Here is a 19,425-nt window from a genome sequence, read left to right as displayed (position 1 = left end):
GTTGATTTGTGTTGTTTCAAACAGTGTGTGTGTAGATAAACATGGTTGTATTTTAGACACAGAACTATTAAAGTGTTGCATCTCGTCTTTTGCGTGTCCATTACAATTTAGGCATGTATGTGCAATGCCCGAAATTGGGTGGAATTTTTGTCCCCTAAAAACACTATCCTCTAAATCCAAGTAGCCATACAGTCGAGAGAAAAATAAGATATAACTTAGGAATGCTAGAAGATGATCTTTCTCATCTCACCCCTACACAAGCACGTCCCTCATCATCGCAAATAAGTTGAAGGTCTCAAGTGATTACACTCTCCACAGAATGAGGTCCAAGTGGAAAAAAGACTGTAAAAGTATTTTGCATTATTTTGTATTTTCTTGTACATTCACTTGCCATCTCTTGCAAAGAGGAAACAAATGTTCAGCGGCAGGCATCAGGAGTCCTCCTTCTGTAACAGAGAGGTGTGAAAGTGATTAGCAAGATAGCTCTCCAAGATTCATTCAGAGACAAAACATGCTTTAAAACTGTTACATATTGCATCTCCTCCTTTTTTTAATAGAAAAGCATAGAAAGTCACTTTTTAGGTTGCTTCTGCACAGCGCTTGCGAAAACTGTTGTAACAACAAAAAACAATACAAACCCTATCATGCGCCCAGCATTGTCCGAGCATTTTTTATTACTTCACGCCATGTTACACAGCAAATGCAACATGTAAAGAAAACATTGACTAAGTCAATAGAATTTGAATAGGTGAAACCTATTGGCTTTGGCAATACTTGTTTTCTCTTGCTGTGCCAGTGCTCCGAAGTGGGAAGGGGTACATGTTACACAAATAGAGTCAGACTGTTCCTGTAACATAAATGTTCATCTACAGCTACAATGTTATGGCTTGAATGTGAAATTTGTGATTGCTACTGCAAGAGTTACATGTTGCACAGATAGTTTTAACATAAGGTAACATTTGTCCCTCTCTGGACAACTAACTGTCGCAGAGTCCATATTTGGTGCTTTGAAGCCTCCAGACAACCCATACGAGTCTACACAACATTGTGTCTTCCATTCAGCAGCTACTGTCCTCCTAGCAGCATACAGAAGCTCTATTTTACAGACTCTGAGTCTAATTTAGACAGTGGCGGCTCCTCTGCAATGGCGGAGGAGCCTCGCCTCAGTGCTCGAAGCCAGCAGTTGAAAAATAAAATTATAATAAAGCAATTGAATTATCATTTTATTTTGTAAGTGACTGGCTGAGCCTGTGAGCCATGTATGTGTAGGGAGGGGCTGGGCCATGGCAGGGAGGAGAAGTGGTGGGCATTGTATATGCACATGTTGGTCTGGCCGGCAAAACCAACATGTTCCCTTGGGTTTTTGCAACACAGCTGTGTTACAAACCCGAGTGGAGAAACAGCACAAACTCCCTGTGCCTCAGCGAGCGTCAAACCAGCCCACTCAGGCCAATCCCAGTGCTGCTCTCATGCTTGGTAATGGGAAACATCCTTAACCACGAAGGCTTTTCTACGCGTTACGTTTCCAACGGTACACTTACCACGTAAACGTCTTTACCACGGGTATGCCTTCCACGACCGTCTTTACCACGGAAGCTGCACTGGAACCTGTTCATCTTCGTCTGGTTCAGTCCATTTTTGGTGTTGGCGAAGACGTGTGTTAAAGGGTAAAAATAGGAAAAGGGGGCTTGGTGGGGTATCCCCCCAAAAATAAAAATAAATGTGTGCGGGAAAAAAAAGGGGGCTTGGGGGGGTCTCCTCCCCCCCAAAAAAAGAACATGTTAAAACGTCGGAAAGTGGTGACAATCGGTGTCGTTTTAGAGGAAACGGAATGACGCTTCCTCTTTACGACGTAGGACATAAGCAAAGAAGATCGAGAAGAAGACATGAAGAGGTAAGGGAAATAAAAGTATTAAAAATATATATACATTTAGATTGAGGGTAACGGGCAGGGGTAATAATAATGATTGGGGGGTCACATAAGGGAACAGGGGAGGGGTATAACCTTTACCAAGAGTATTCCATTACCATGCAAGTATGCATGGTAAAGGAATATTCGTGGTAAAGGTTGTGCGTGGAAATAGCATTCCGTTGTAACGCATGCGTGGTAAAGGCATGCGTTGCAACGGAATGCATTGTAATGACATGCAACCCTTGGTAATAGCATGAGAGCAGCATCTTGATTGGATGGGGAGTCTGTGATAGTGTCACAAGGGACTGCCGGGAGCAGGAGAGCAGAGGAGCACCAAGGAGCGAGGCGGCCGGCGGTATCATTTTGTTTATTTCTTACAAACACCCCGCCGCTGCCCGCCACTGTATATTGGCAGCAACCACTACTGCATTTAGAGTTAGGCTGATGCAGGACATCCACCAAAAAGTGAGAGGTGCCCCAATAGTCTTATTAGTGTGCATAAAGGACATATACATCCTAAATAGGGTGGACCGGATATCCTCCAGATTCTAAATAATGCCCCATGTCTTGATAGAATATGGAAAGGCAGATCAGATCGCCAGATACATGGACAAGCCCAGGTTGTCTCCTGCCAGCATACCATGCTTGCTTATGAGCAGAGAAGCCATATGTCCCATAGCGTTCGTAAAACATTATTTCCAGTAGGATTCCCTTATAATGGGTTTTGTATGTGTGGCAATGCAGTTTTGTGTTTTCCCATCCCATGTACCCAGTGTGCAGCCTAGTTACCATGCAAACCAATATGCAAGTACAAGTTTAAATGCCAACTTCACCACCTAGCGCCCCCCTCCAATACCAATACATGCAGACTGATATTGGACGTTGAGGGATAGAAACACCACTGTAGGCTCTAATTCTCAAGTACAATCGAGAAGAATAAAGCAATGCAAGTTACCATTAGGAGACCGAAACTGCTACAGTGGTGTATTACGAAAATGAATTGTACTTTGCACCTCTCAGTTCACCTCTACTCGATTCTTACCTCTGTCTTACCTTTCCTCGCCAGACTCCAGCTCCTGCACTTCAGAGCTTTTTCTGTATATCTTTTTTTTAACAAAGGCCTTATTTAGAGATTTACAGATCCATGACATCCACTAAAAAGACATGAACGCCTCGTCTGCCCTATTTACAGTTTATAGGGCTCTCTGCACTCTAAATAGGGCAAACGAGACACCCCTGCTTTTTGACTGGTAGTCAGCATCTGGCAAAATCTAAACAAGGCCTTATGGGTTTTTAAAAAGTAATATAATAGGAACTGCAGAAACACATCAGTAAAGAGTATTAACAGATATAATATTAGTTTCGTTTTTCTTTTTGACATGTTCTGTATAGTTCAGAGAAGAAAGTATGTTTAATAATGAAGGCACGATGTGGTGTTTTAAGTCGTATTAAAAGTGGGACATGGACTGGTGGGTCAGAAAAAGTAGATGGAAATTGTAGGAGACTTTCTGCTGAATACTGGGAGTTTATTTTATTGTTTGCTTTGTACAGTCTATGTATGACCACTGCTTGGGATTCTCGCTGATGCACTTGAGTTAGTTCTCTGTTCTGTGTAAATGAAAAGTCCTGCTGGAAAAAGATCTCCAGTTCATACGAGTGAAGCGACAACAAGAACAGACTGTGCCATTCAGCAGTGAAACATTGACAAGTTTACAAAAGCTACATGCAACTGACTTATGGGAAGTCATTTGTACATAGTCATCATAACTTGCATTATCTTACATTTTTGTTGAGGTAGGCCTTATATCATGGCAAATGCTATTGATAGCATTGAGGTGTAAGCTTTATGAAATAATTTATGACTATTTTATTTTGTTTTTGATTCTCATACTTTAGTCTCATCCTTGTCTCATCTTCGTGTGAAGAATGTGTCCACCAAATTGATTTACCTTAAATATGAAATGCAAAGAATATAGCTGCTCAAAGACCTGATACTGCCACTCCCTATTCCTTATAGCATGTCCACATGAAGCTTCCATTTTCATCGGGTATCTTAGCTACTTAGCAGTGGCCCCATCTCAAGTAACCCTAGTCTGCCTGATTACTGTGATGCATGCTTTGTACAGTTAGTGCCATCTTCATTTTTGATGAGACTCCCATTGCCATTATACAGGCTGGCGCTAACTGGAAATCCCAAACTAATGTTTTTTTGCTGGGTGACCATTTTGTAGATTCACATGCTCTCAAACTCCAGTTTGCTTGGGGCTGGTCTTGGAAATTACATCCTGTTTCCCCAGTCTTTAAAATGTATGTTGGCCCTAAGTATAGCTGCAATTGTGTCTTAAATCTTGATCACAAAGCTAGCAATACCACGCACATGCAGAACATGTACAGATTTACTGCTTTCACCATTTTGATCTAGTTTCACAGGGAGCACTACAGGTGAGGTAGAACAGAGTATGTTTGATGTTGCAATCTTCAGAGGACAAGATGGTAAAAGAATAACTCTGAAAATGTGGAATTGTGAGGGCCACTCATCCTTTCAACACTTAGCACACAAAACAGATGTTTAAATTCAGCATAGATTGCATCAAATAGTTTCTGTTGACAGATGCGCAAGGTTTGTAATTTCAATTTATCACTGCTTCACTAGGTGTGGGGGCTTCTGCACAATTTTAGATTAGGAATCAAAAACTTAGAAAACAAAGGTTTGTTGCCAGTTTATGTAGTAATGTCAGGGCTGTAGATTGTAAACAGGACTCTAGAGATGTGTTTAACAAATTAGCATTTTAAACTGTTTATGTCCTACACAAGCGCAGCAAGGCCATCTTCACTGGTAGTAACACCCTTTAGAAAAATGAACAGGTTGCTCAGAACCTAGTTATACGTAATATCTAGGCTAACACGCTGAGGCAGGGAAACATGAATTACAATGCAGGCATTACATCGTAGTGCCTTTACAACGCAGTCAGTACCACGAGTTCCATTACAACGCAAGTCACTACAATGACTTGCTTTACGGAATACAGTGCTGAACTGGTGTTCGATTTTAAGTCCCACTCCTTCCCTACTGATACACTGACTGGAGTTGGAATAGTAATTTAAACTATTCCAAAGGCCAGCACTTCCCTAAAGCAAGTCGTAGTAATGACTTGCGTTGTAATGGAACTCGTGGTAACGACATAGGGCCCGATTCCGATCTCGCTAGGAAAGCCCTGCGTAGGACTCGGGTCCGGAGGGCTTTTCGAGCAAAACATGCTCAGGCAGTCCGAACGAGCGAGTACGATGCTGCCGTATGCTTGCAGACTCGTTTAGCTCAGACTCCCATTCAACTCTATGGAAGCCCGTGTACAGACGCGTACACAGGCTCCCATAGCAGAAAAGGGCTGGGTGGGGAAAAGCGTACACCCTGTGGCTGGCACCATGGGGTGCCGGCCACACTGTGCTTGCCTGGATCGAGGGGACCCATGGGCACACCCCCTTGACAGTTTTGGAGGGCCCCGTGTGAAGGGGGGCCTGCTAAGGCTCCCTGAAGTACACTTCTGACAGCTGTTTAGTTTCGCTCAGAACAAGGCAAAGTGGCTGTCCGAATCGTGCATCGTACTCGCTTGGTTGGAATTTGGCCCCATAGTGCGGCAAGTTTCGGCTACATACGAGTCGTACGGACAGGTTCGGGTCACTGAAACGGTTCGGTCGGCCATACGCGATCTTCGCATCGTACTTGGTCGTTCGGACCTGTGTACGATTTGTTGTAAACAAGGGCAACAAATCGGATCTGGGAAAGCCAAATCCAATTCGGAGGCCTTCCGAACGACATTGGAATCGGGCCCACAGTCGTGGTATTGACAGCGTTGTTAAGCCATGCATAGTTTTGGCATGCGTGGTAACAGATGCTATTCATTGAGGCATGCTAGTAGTTTGGCAGTATCAATCACCAAGAAATCCGACGACCTTAAGCTGTACGGTACTGTGAAAGAAGTGACAGGCTCCGTGACTCCAAAATTGCAGCATCAAACTCAAATAAAAAATTTGACTTTCAAAACCGCTTTGGCTTCTGCATCCCCTGTACTTCATCTGATATGGGAGCATGAAAAAACTCTGAAAAGGACCACATTTGTATTCCAGATAAGAATATAGATACTTCCGAACCACAGTTGGCATCACGGATTGCTGTGTAATCCTTATGAGTGTGCAAATTATGGTGGGGATCCACAATTGAGGAGTTTGGGCCCATGGGAAGATTATTGCACTGTTAGCTTCAATCTTGACTTTTTCCATCTCATCACTCTTCTATTTCCTGGCCAGAAAATAAACTACTCAATTTCACATTGTAACGCCCCTTATTAAAAGAAAAGATCAGTTCGCACCTTGAATAACTCCTCTGCAGTACAGCAAATGCCATAGTTGACTAGCAGTCTTTGTAGAAGGATCTACAAAAACGGAAGGCATGGTGGAAATCAGTCTGGATACCCTAACAAATCCATGCACTGCAGACTGATTAGACTAGCTTCCTTTTCAGAGGTAATGCTTAAACTTTCTTAACAAATGTCTAATCCCTTGTTGAATTTGCAGATGAGTTGCCACAAATGTAGGCAGATGGATAGGTGATGTCAAGACAGGCTGCTGATAAAAATAAATGTCATGAGAAGAACAGTTTTTATGCAAAGAGTAAAACGGTTTACTGTTATGATAAAGTCACGAGGCAGAGCAACACCTTAGTGTATAATTTATTTATAAGGTATTTAAGAATTTAAGGTGATCGGGATGTATGGACACTAAAGTGAGTCTGTTATAAGATCAGGTGGAACACCTGGGAGACTTTAGACAGGCACAATTGAGCAGATGAGGGAAAGGGTCCAGTGGTTTCCAGATTGAGGTCCATGCTTATTCTCTTCCTCCTCAACCACAATTGTGGTTATTATTTTCAACTACTATTAGAGTTAGACTTAGCGATGCGTCTGTCAAAGAGCCATCAATCTGGGTGCTCTTGGGCCTTGTCCAAGAGCAACATTAAAACTATGAGCTCTGCTAATGCCTTGTTTGCTAGAGACGGTTGTCACCCATTCTGTGTTTGGAGGGCCTGGTCCTGAGCCATTAAAAGAGACACTTTTAACCCCTCTCATTTAGAAGAGGAACATTCCCCCATTGGACTCGGTTATGTTCAGACAATTGTGCAACCAGCCCACGGTTTCAAAAGGACTGCGGGGTGTGGTCAAGAGCAGCTGCAAAAGCATCTACCTGTGACCACCGTACCTGATTACTTGCAATTAAGCTCCATCCATATCAAGGTCGACGGTGGTCCTGTTGATATTACAGGGAACCAGCTGTGGGTAAGGAATAGAGAGCAAACTGCTGTCCTAATTCTTTTCCATTTGTCTGCTGCTTTCTATACTGTGAAACATCACATCCTAGTGTAAAGAATGGGTACAGGGCAACCAGTGTATTTTATTTATATATATTTCTCACTTATATGCATATAGTATGGATCCAACCATATAGACAGCAGGTGGCTTGGGATTTTAACAACGAGAAATGAGAAAATAATATCAGACACTCATGATTACTCTGGGCTGCATTCCAGTTCAGCTTTGTTTGAACGTTCTGCCACCACTGACCAAGAACAACCACATGGAAGGTCTTGGCCCTGCACCAGTAGGAACCGCCCATCCCAACTTGTAGGCCACATCCCCTGTCAATGGGAACAGAAGAAACCACAGGTTGAGTCCACAGTGAAAAGCACAGGGAGCTAAGCGACCCACATCTGGCAACGCCTAGGGCATTTCACTGAGTTACATAAATATGTGGTGAATTGAATGCTGGAATTAATGTCAGGCCCTCGTCTTTAATAAGAGCATGCAGCAAAATAGAGTGACCAACAAAACAGTAGAAAGTGGAACTATGAAAATTATTATGATCATATTCAAAATTATTCATTGATGAAAATAATAACAATAATTGCTGTTCAATGAATAATTCGTATTGCTGTCACACATATTAAAACTTTTCGAAAACTGCAAATTTCCTTCTACAATGTCTAAAAACAAGATCATGCATCACATCACTGCTAAAGATGGTGGCCCATGATGTGTGATTTCCAGACTAGAATTATGTAAATCAGTTTTGTCAGCCATTTCCCTCTCTCACCTTACCCCACTCAGAGCAGTCTTACACTTACAGGTAAAAAGTATGATCAGATGTCGCCTCTTCTCCATGACCTGTCATCCCAGCTAGAGTCCAATTCAAACAATATGTCACTGCTCACAATCATCCAACAAGTCTCCTGTAGTACTCCAACGCTCAAGGGACATGCTGCACTCAATCATCCCTGGCTCCTGCAGCACTGCCTCCTTCCTGGTCCGCGAAGATCTCTTGACAGCTACACCCCTCCCTCCAGCCATCTCTCCCACACATGCTGCATTACAAATGAGTATTGAAAGTTGATTCTATCCTCAAACCGATGGAATTTTAAGTACGCATACATTTGCATTTACTAGCATTGCATTTTGACACACATTAGGACCAGAAAATATATATGTATGATACATGCGAGCTTGCAATTCCTATATAAATGCCATTCTCTAACTTCCTTATTAGAGTTGAGTTGTGAAGTCACAAGTCACCTGTGATAAAGAAAGTACATAGTTGTGCAATTGTAATAAGTTATTACAGTTGTGTTGTGACATCAAAATGCATGCTGCCACTAGCTAAGTAGAAGGCAGGCCACAGAGCATAATTACAGCTGCAGTTTAAACAAAAACATGAGATCTGCCTTTTCGTTCTTCTGGTCTATTTTCTAAAACAAACTGTGATCAGCAAGAAAGGAGGTATTTATGGCAACACGTTTATTTTTTGCACATCATTTCAAAAACAAGCGTTTGCAATGCAATAGGTCTCGCATTTATGTGAGTTTGAGTTATTGGCATTGTAAATGACAATGCCTTTTATTTATGTTTTGGTTTTTAAAACACAAATAAAAGGCATAGTCATTTACAATGCTAATAGCTTACATTCTTGCGAAAGCGAGCCCTATTGCAATGCAAATGCTTGTTGATTAGGGCTCTAAGAAGAGCCTGGCTGGCTATGTCCTCAGTGCGTTTGGTTCTGAGAACACAGCGTAGGATGGATTGATTGCTCAGGTCTGACTTAGAAAGAGTGGTCAGAGAAAGCAAGTGGCTTTAGGAGCAACAAACCCTGTGGGCGGTGTTTAGGGGTGTCTGTGGATGAACCGAAGAGTAGATAGGGGTGCAATGTGTGAACTTACTGGCACAGTGTCTCAATAACTCCAGAGTGTGTGACAGTGCGCTTACAGCCTGAGGCATGCTAAAATGTATTACAATGAGGCTGTGCGCTGAGTGGGAGAAGAGTAGCTGTGGGAGGGAAAAGGGTGCGTGAGGGAAACATATTAGGAGCAGGCAGCGGAAGTCGGGTGGAGAGAAAATATGCATGAAAAATAAATAAATACCTTATCTCGACCATTTTCCGAGTGCCGTTTCCTGTGCGGCGCTGATATTGGCAGAACCCTTCAGGTTGCAGTTATGAGGCGGGGCTTGCAGAATGCCCAACAGAGTTTGTCGAGCGGCGTATTACAATATAAAGGCACGGCTCAGCAAACGCGTTTTTTTCAATATTTTATGCATTTTAAGCATAAAGTATTTTTAAAATGTTGTTTGCGAACCTCGCCTCTCCTTGGCGAGGAGGCGGCACAAACAACAAGCACGTAAACAAGCTGACGCCATTGTCCGAATCAACAAGTCTCCAAGCACTAAAATATGGCAACTCGGCTGCCGCATCCCTAGCCACAAACTGTGCAAAACTTCCTTTGCATGTCACGGTGTGTTTACCATATGTCACCATGGTCTCCTCGGAAAATAATTTGAGATCTACTCTCGAGACACGTCCTTTCTGTTGCGGGTGTCTGTGGATGAACCGAAGAGTAGATAGGGGTGCAATGTGGGAACTTACTGGCACAGTGACTCAATAACTCTTGAGTGTGTGACAGTGCGCTTACAGCCTGAGGCATGGAAAAATTTATTACAATGAGGCTGTGCGCTGAGTGGGAGAAGAGTAGCTGTGGGAGGGAAAATGGTGCCTGAGGGAAACATATTAGGAGCAGGCAGCGGAAGTCGGGTGGAGAGAAAATATGCATGAAAAATAAATAAATACCTTATCTCCACTGTTTTGCGAGTGCCGTTTCCTGTGCGGCGCTGATATTGGCAGAACCCTTCAGGTTGCAGTTATGAGGCGGGGCTTGCAGAATGCCCAACAGAGTTTGTCGAGCGGCGTATTACAATATAAAGGCACGGCTCAGCAAACGCGTTTTTTTTCAATATTTTATGCATTTTAAGCATAAAGTATTTTTAAAATTTTGTTTGCGAACCTTGCCTCTCCTTGGCGAGGAGGCGGCACAAACAACAAGCACGTAAACAAGCTGGTGCCATTGTCCAAATCAACAAGTCTCCAAGCACTAAAATATGGCAACTCGGCTGCCGCATCCCTAGCCACAAACTGTGCAAAACCTTCCTTTGCACGTCACGGTGTGTTTACCATATGTCACAATGGTCTCCTCGGAAGATAATTTGAGATCTACTCTCGAGACACCTCCTTTCTGTTGCGGTGAAAGTACACACGTACTTTAAGGATTCCATCAAATACATTCAACCCCAAATTAATGCGAGTTTATGCAAACCGCTCCGAAGGAATGGCACCTAAATCTGTACCTACGAAACGCCAGCCTGTTTGTAATCAGGGGGCTGGTTTCAAACAGCCTGGCGGGTAACAATATATGTTTTCGATGTTTTGCTGCGCACATAACATGCAACACAGCCATCTTCCGAAAATACAAGCCACAAGTAGCAGATTTTTGGAGGAGAACTTACCACATCATGCCTGCGCGTCGAGAGTATTCCACCGGCATTGTTACGGAGAAGAGGAGGTACATTTCCAGTGAACGCTGCACACATCACACACTCACCCTCCTCCTTGCTCAACCTGAAAAGGGAGGGGGTGACGTATTTGCTCGGCTTTCTCGCCTGCCAAAAGGTTTCTTGTCTTTATGGGGCCATGTGTTTGGCCCCATAAAGATAAGAAACCTTTTGCGATGAACGCAAAGCAGGCCAGGCCGTCCAAATGGGACGGCTCAGAAAGGCAAGCAAATACGTCACCGACACCTCTTTTCCAATGGCTGGCCACCGTTTAGCATAAACGGTGACGCCAGCCAATGGAAAAGAGGGGCGGGGCTTAATGCCCCTTACAGAAAATACCCACATCTCATTAAATCTCGCCAGCGAGACTGCGCATGCGCGCAGCTATACGCTAGCGAGATCTAAAAAATAGGGACAGTTTGCATGTTTCAGCACATTCTGAGCTAGTGCGTTTTAAAAAATCTGAATTACATTAAACTTATTCTAATATATTTTTGCAACAAATTACTAACTGCTTCTGGTGTGTTACATTTTACTCTACAGATTACACCTTTATTCTTAATGTCTGCAACAATGCTATCTCTTTCATGTGAAACAGCAAGACCACATTCATTTCAGCAGTTTTTAGGAAGGGTGACGGTGTAACCATGTATTGTAAGGAATAATGCCCCCTGCCATACATTAAAAAGATATTTCAAGGCACCGTCTGTAATCTTCAGCCCCATCCTCTATAATGTCCTGGAAGTCCTTGGTGACTTGCAAAAGCCTTATAATGGATAGTCGAGTTTACTCTATCCCAGTATCTTACGCCTCCTGTTCCAACCACCAGTCAGGACAGAATGACTCACTTGCATTTGCGCTGCACAAAGTAGGTGGACCATGATGTTGGCTGCCTAAGCTGCGGCATCATATCAGGACAAAGCAGCCAATCTGTTTTTAAGTGGACCAGGCAAGTGACACCATCAGCTCAATTTAGATTTTTTCATTGCTCTGCCTCGCTGTGTGCTTCTGTTCACCTCCACAATCCCTACCTGAGTCTCCATGTTGCTCTGTCTCACCATGTGCTTCTTTACTCCTCCAGTGTTGTTTCTCCCCCCAATGTTGCTTCCTCCATTTCTGTGTTGCTCTGTCTCGCTGTGTGTTTTTGAGCTTCACAGTCTCTGTGTTGCTGTATCATGCCATGCTTCTGTGCTTCCCTGTGTTGCTATTTCTTGCTGTGTAATTCTATGTCCCTTCCATGTTGTTTATATACTCCATATTGATTCCCCAATCATGTTGCTCTGTCTCGCCATGTACTTCTATGCTCCTCATCTTTGTGTTGCTGTCTCGCTGTGTGCTTCTGTGCTCCCCCATTGCTATGTCTTGCCATGTGCTTCTGTGCTCCTCCTGTGTTGTTTCTGTCCGCCGTGTTGCATCTTCCCCTGCCCACGTCATCCCTTTACTTCCTCATCTACCCGCATCCTCCATTTTAATTTCATGCCCCTCACTTGTTTTTAGGTCTCGCCTAGCATTGCAGCGTAAAGCGCTGCTCGCTCGCCGAGAGATATTGTGGGTGTGGGGCTTTCAGAAGGGGACTCGAAGCCCCGCCCCTCATTTTCATTGGCTTGCGTCACCATTTATGCTAAACGCTGGCCTGCCATTGGAAATGGGGTATTTTTGTTGCCGCCCTTTCGCCTTTTTGTCCGGCCCATCCGGACTGGCTCGTCTGCTTTGCGGCTGTCGCAAAGCAATTTCTTATCTTTAGGAGGTGTGTTATATACACAAGCCGTGAGATCCAGTCCGGATGGTCCGTCTGAAAAGTAAACAGGGCGGTAACAAACAAGCACTGTTTGGAGAGCTTGTTTTATTACTCCGGATGGAACCCCAGATAACCCCGCACTGCCCTCCGTGCCAGGAATCCACCAGAAGCAAGCACTGGCAAAGACAAATCTATTGGGGGGGACTTGTCATGAACCACATTGTCCTCATCTGAACCTGCCCCCTCTCAGTGATCTCTCCATGGCGAACGCAGGCTCGCCGAGGCTGCAGCTGGTTCGCGAGTTTCTGAAGTGCTCGGCTCTAATTATACTTTAGGTCACCCCTTAATTAACTCGGTAACAGGCCTGTCACTCCTCTTAGAGACAACCCCCTGCCTCCAAGTCTGTGCATGTGATTTGAAACTGTGGAAGTGCCCCTCCTACAGACTGGGCTGGAAGCACAGCTAGGCCCCCCTCATGCACCCACTGACGCCCTGCCTGGAGTGCTGCACCCCCCCCGGTGTCTGACACTCACCCAGGGTTTCCCACAGCAGCGCCAACAAGCAGAAGAGCAGCGGGAGGCAGAGCATGTCAGCCGCCCGGGTCGGTTCGCTCACACCATGTTGATCCACGCCCAGATCTCAACCCAATACCACCCCCGCTCAAAGTCAGCCACTCCGAGCACACTGCCCCCCGTCCTAAACCGCCAGACCGTTGCTGCCATTCCACCCCTGCGGGCCAATGACTCCTAAACCACGCCGAGACCCAACCCACCCCACCCCCCCTCCAAGGTCCGCTGTTCCGAGCATAAGCCCCCCCTAAAAACCCCACCATCACCCACTGTCTCTTTACACCACCCCCTGCGCTCCCAAGCCCTAGTCTCCATCCTAAAACTTTATTGTACTTGCGTCGCTTCCTTGCGTGAGCGCGTGCTGCTCCTTGAGACTGCACCCCCCAGCCAGGCGCACGCCGACCCAAGCTCCTGGCCTTTGTCACCCTCTGCCAGCAAAACCCGGATGTGCTAAGGAGGCCTGAACAATACTTCTTCAAGCAGTGGATTAAAAGGTGAGAGGGATTTCGCAGAGACATGTTTAGTGGGTGTACTGGCTGCTTTTATGACATATATTTAGGGTCAGCGCCGGTGAAGAGAGGCACATAGAGGTGAATGGGGACTACAGATTTGGCGAAACATCGTTGAAACTATGACTACCTACCAACTTTTAAAGTTACTGATGGACTGGACCCCTCCCAGCCCCCTCTCTTTAACTCTTCTAGAACCCTCCTGTCGTGTCGCCATGCCTGACTCTGTTTGTGACTTCCGAGTCAGGCATGGCAGGAAGCGGAAGGCAGGGGCGAGGTGAGGCGCCAGGGTGCCAGTTGGAGGTAAGAGGAGGATAATAAAAGACGTGTAAAAACCCCGCTCGTATCAGCGTATTATTTTAGCACGGCACACGAAAACTGGCGACGAGGGTGGGATGAGAAAACACCCCCAACACGAAGAAGAAAAGAAACGCTGCCCGTGGAGCGTTGCAGCCATCAAAATAGAAGCATCACGTCAGAGTGAGCGGGCACAGTGATCCGGCTCACATTCCGGCCCACGACGAGAGCACCCTGTGGAACAAACCTGCGGAGCCCCAACTGCATGAACAGTACATAAATTGGGGTAAGAATATTGATTCCCTACAAAAAATCAGTATGCAGAGAGGTCGCATTCGGTGGCCATTTTGAGGTCAGGTGTATCTCATAGGAAAAGCACTGCCACCAGCCCGGTGGCCATTTTGAGGTCAGGCAAAGAACAGAAAGCACCCCTGGGCCTGCAAAAAAAATAGATTTTGAAGCGCAGTGAAGCCAACAGGACTTCATTATGACCACCCAGCCTGATTCCTCACGAGACGCACTGATAGGTCCAGCTCAAGCCATGCCATGCGGACCTATATTAATGGGGGTATCATTCCTGCGTCCCCCCGAACCTCTGATGCTGACCTCTGGAAACAGCATGGGTCCTAAGTGGAAGAGCTGGTTAGAAGATTTTGAAGACTTCATGAAGGGCTCAAAAGTCAGTGACCCTGAACATCAACTCATAGTGCTACGGAACCTGGTGGGCAAAGACATTGGACAAATCATCAAAGAACTGCCTCCAGCAAATGCCGCATTGTACACAGACGTGAGAGAAGCCTTAAAGAGGAAATTCCTTCACAAGCGCAATCTGGATTATGAACGCTACACGTTCAACCTCGCGTCTCAAGAATGAGACGAGTCCATGGGTGGCTTTATTTCTCGACTAAACCGTCTAGCACGATATTGCAACTTTGATAATTTCAACACCGAAGATGCACTTCGTCTACGAATCATCGAAGGGTGCCAATCAGAGTCACTATGATGTCGGCTGTTAAAGAAACATTACTCACTCGACGACATCGAGGAACTCACACGGATAAACGATCAAGCCGAGGAGCATGCAAAAAAGATGGAAGCCAGCAAGACAGAGAAACGAGAACAAGCCTTCCGAATACAATCTCAAACAGAAGTGAGGCGTCGACCGGATCATCGGAGACCTGGAAAATCCACAAGTTCGTCCCGTGGTGACACCCAGAAACAACTGCCGCAATGTTATCGCTGTGGTTTAGACTACCCTCACACAGGCTGCTGCCCAGCCATGGGACCACAATGTCACCGATGTGGAAGGGACAATCACTTTGAAGCGATGTGCCAAACTCGCCGTAAAGAAGCAAGACCAACCAAGCGAAGTACTGGACCACGCCACCATGTGAGGGCAGTGCAAGGAAGAAGGGACCGCTCAATGAGCTCGTCCAGATCCAGCACCCAGTCACAAACTTCATATCGATCCCGATGATCAATGTCAAGAGAATCGCCCACCCTTACTTCCATATCACAAGACAGTGACGAATATGTGTGCATGGTGGCAGACCTGGACCGGCTAAAGAAAAATCCCCGGTTACACATTCAAATGGGAAATCATTCCGCCAAATTTGTTCTAGACACAGGAGCATCACTCAACTACATTTGCATAACTGAATATGAGAGGATGTGTCCAAAGCCTAAGCTAGAACCAGCCGCAGTGTGCGTCTACACATGGATGTCCAAGGAACCACTGCCATGCTTAGGACGATTCCCCACGTCATTAACTTACAAAGACAGAGCAATTCAGGCTCAAATTCATGTAATAGAAGGCCCTGAAGCTGCTGACTGCCTTCTCAGCTTACCTACAGCGGAACGACTGAAGCTGGTAGAGATTCTATTCAAAGTTGGCGACTCGCCCGACATAATAAACAAGTTCCCGAAACTATTCTCCGGTCTAGGAAAACTAGCCCATGTGAAAGTTAAACTACACATCAACGAACAAGTCACGCCTGTGGCTCAGCATCACAGGAAAGTACTGTTTCATCTCCACCAAGCAGTTGATGACGAACTCCAAGACTTGCTGAGAGCAGACATCATAGAAAGGTCAACGAGACCTACTCCATGGGTCTCTCCAGTAGTAGTTGAACCCAAACGAGGACAAGAGAACAAAGTACTCTTGTGTGTGTACATGCAAGCCCTGAACACAGCCATCGAACGAGAGAGACATCCAGGACCTCACATCAGTGACATGATCACTCGTTTGAATGGAGCGACAGTTTTCTTGAAATTGGATCTCAATAAAGGATATCACCAGTTCGAACTCCATGAGAAATCCAGATACATCACCACATTTACCACACGCCAAGGGCTCTTCAGGTACAAGCGCCTCAATTTTGGTATCTCTTCAGCGGTGGAGATCTTTCAAGAGGCAGTCCGGCGAGTAATCCATCACATCCCAAACTCCTTAAACTAAAGCGATGACATCCTTGTATTTGTAGCAACACACAAGGATCATGACATGCCCTGGATCGCATGTGCCATGCTCTTCTCAATGCCAACCTCACACTCAACCGAGACAAATGTGAATTCCATAAGTCGACTCTCAAGTTCTACGGTCATATTTTCTCCAAAGACGGCATGAAACCTGATCCTGAAAAAGTCTCAGCCTTGGCCGACACTCCACAACCCCATGACGTCAGTGACATTCGATCTTTCCTGGGCATGGCCAGTTACTGTGCCCGATATATCAAGGACTATGCGACCATCAGCTACCCACTGCGAAAACTCACAAGACAAGGCCAAAGTTTCCACTAGTTTAATGCATGGGAGCATGCTTTCAAAAAGATCAAAAGGCTGTGAGCTCTGCTGTCCACCTGGTGTACTTCAACCCTAGACGGAAGGCCTAGAAAGCAAAAATTAAGGAATATGCTAATAACCGTTGACATGCCAAAGTGTCCGACATCCGAGAAGGAGACTGTGTGCTGGTGAGACAAGAGCGGAAAACCAAAGCTGACAGTCACTATTATGCCCACCCGCTCCGAGTAATGAAGAAAAAGGGGACTATGATCACAGCTGCCTCTGGAACCAAGAGGACCACGAGAAATGTGTTGCACTTCAAGAAGTGTAATCCAGCGGCATACACTCGAAAAGACGAAGCTGACTGGGACACGGACATATCGAGCACAGAAACAGACAATCAAGAAGAACATTCTTGTGTGACTGACATGAACGAAGTGAGAGAGAGAGGCGTCTCTCTCGCCGACCACAGAGAGTCATCCGGAGACCAGTTCGACTCATTGAGGAACTCTAAGAAGTAACATGGGGCAGCTGACAAATCAAAGAAAGGGGGAGATGTCTTGTTGCCATACCTGACTCTGTCTGCGACTTACGATTCAGGCATGGCAGGAAGCGGAAGGGAGGGGCGAGGCGTCAGGGCACCAGTCAGAGGTACGAGTAGGATAATAAAAGACGTGTAAAACCCCAGCTCGTGTCCGCGTATCATTGCAGCGCGGGACACAAAACCTCCCTAGGCCCCCACCTTCCGTCTTTCTCGCCTTGCCTTCCATGTCTGCATCCTCTCACCCTCCCACCACCTCCATGTGCCTTTCCACTCAGGTTCCCTCTGCAGCCTCTCTCCCTGCTTGGGCCTCTCTCCATCCGTCTCATCAATGCCTTCTTCTTTCCACTTCTTCCCTCCATTAACCCCCCCTCCTGCTTTTCGTTCTCTCTTTCCCCTCCTTGTGTCTCTCGCCCTTTAACTCCTCGTCCTGACTCTCTCCTTGTTTCATTCTCTGCCCCCCTCCCCGAGGCCATCTCTCCTTTCTGTTCACCCCATCTCTAGACTGACACCCCTGCCACGTGGCCTCATCTGCCCCTACCTTTGCCTCTAAGTCCATTGGTGATAGCTGGGGAGCAGCACCGGGGCGCGGAGCCCTGAGGCTCGGGAGCCAGGGAGCAGCCGTGGACGTCAGTGCACCCCGCAGTGTGAAGCTTGACTGCAACCCAGAGGTGGGACTTTACCTATGACAGCGCTGCGGCACGGATTTCATCATTACCACCATCAGGAGCGAGTGTGACAGCTGAGCACACGGATGACAACAGGTTTGATGTCACACTTTCACACTTTCAGCCTCTTAACCCTGTTTTTTTCATTGTGTGCAGCTTGGTTCACTGTTAATGCTTTACGTCTAGGGCCTAAACTCATAAATGCCTCTAATGTCAAATGTCATGAAGGTTTGTGTTTTATATGGTCGTATTTGTCATCTTGTGCAGCGCTTGAACCTGCCGTTTGGTCATTCTTAGCACTGTAAAAGAAAGCTGCTGTGACTATCTCAAATCCTCACCTTTTCAAACTTAGCAGTAAGACAAAATGCAGAGACAGGCCAGAAGGATTCATATCGGTGACCTGCCCGTGAACTCACAGATCTTTGCAGTCAGCGTGTTAACCCACTGAGCTATCTTACCAACTGACTAACAGGAAGCGTATCAAATTATTATTGCAAACGAGAGCATACCATTGTAGTGGCATACCCTGCACCAGAGGGCGTTACGTTCATGTCTCTGATCTGACAATGACACATGACTATATTTAGTTGTACATGTAGGAGTTTTGCTCTGCACGTGTCTTGTAACTATCACAGAGAGCTGGTCTATACACCCTGACACCCAGGGTTGTACAAGGTACCAACTTTATGGCTCTACATTTCTGCTTCAGGTCGCTCGGGAGTCTTTATGGCTGTAAAAAAAGACATTCCGGCATTTAATTGTTCCCTCCATTTAGGAGGCTGCCAGACAGATTAAAACGCACTGATTGCACGTTCGTAGTGAAAAATAGTACAATAGAAGTCCCACTTGTGTGCAACCAAATCTCCGGCGTAAGAGACCTTTTTAGGCACTAAAGGTGGTTAAAAGTGAACACACCCCATCTCTGTGAGTGTGGAAACTGTTCAGAAGACGCGTCACATTTTAATGTAATCTCAAATTGGTGTCACACAGTTCAAGTGCACCAGGTTTTGTTTCAACGAAACACAACTTTCTTACACACTAACACATCATTATGTATTCACAATTTACACCAGACACAATCAGCCTTGTTTCCTAATGTCATTGTGTGATTCAGTGAATCCAGACCGTAGCTTCACGCTGATCGCCGCTGTCACAGCCTGCAGTGGTTAGCAGACGGCGGCGGGAGAGGACGACCAACAGACGTACTCTCGCTGGATTACTCTGAACCAGCCCACGGCCCTCGGGCCCCGCTCAGGCCCCCGGTTCCGGCCTGCAACTTGGTTCTGTGCACAGGTCGACCCCCCCTCCATAGGGGTCCCACACGACGCCGGCCGACCAATTACGGGCAAATGAGCAGCACGGAGCACTATTGAGGTGCGGTGGCGGCGGCGTGTGAGCTGAGCGGTGTCAGGCGAGTGAGACCGGAGCCGAGGAGACGAGGAGCCGGGAGCGAGTTGGGACAAGGCAGGGGGAGAAGGTGGAAACATCT

The 19,425-nt window shown here is 46.1% G+C and overlaps 1 protein-coding gene across 6 annotated transcripts in view; it reads left to right on the top strand.

Annotated features, from left to right (window-relative positions):
- LOC146805693 (uncharacterized) overlaps positions 1-19,425 on the top strand; it is a 582,641-nt gene that overhangs the window by 327,864 nt on the left and 235,352 nt on the right. The gene's annotated exons all lie outside the window — the stretch shown is intronic.

The sequence above is a fragment of the Triturus cristatus genome, chromosome 8, assembly GCF_964204655.1.
Source record: "Triturus cristatus chromosome 8, aTriCri1.1, whole genome shotgun sequence".
Taxonomy (NCBI): domain Eukaryota; kingdom Metazoa; phylum Chordata; class Amphibia; order Caudata; family Salamandridae; genus Triturus; species Triturus cristatus.
The sequence above is the reverse complement of the archived record's forward strand: the minus strand, read 5'-3'. Positions and strand labels throughout refer to the sequence as shown.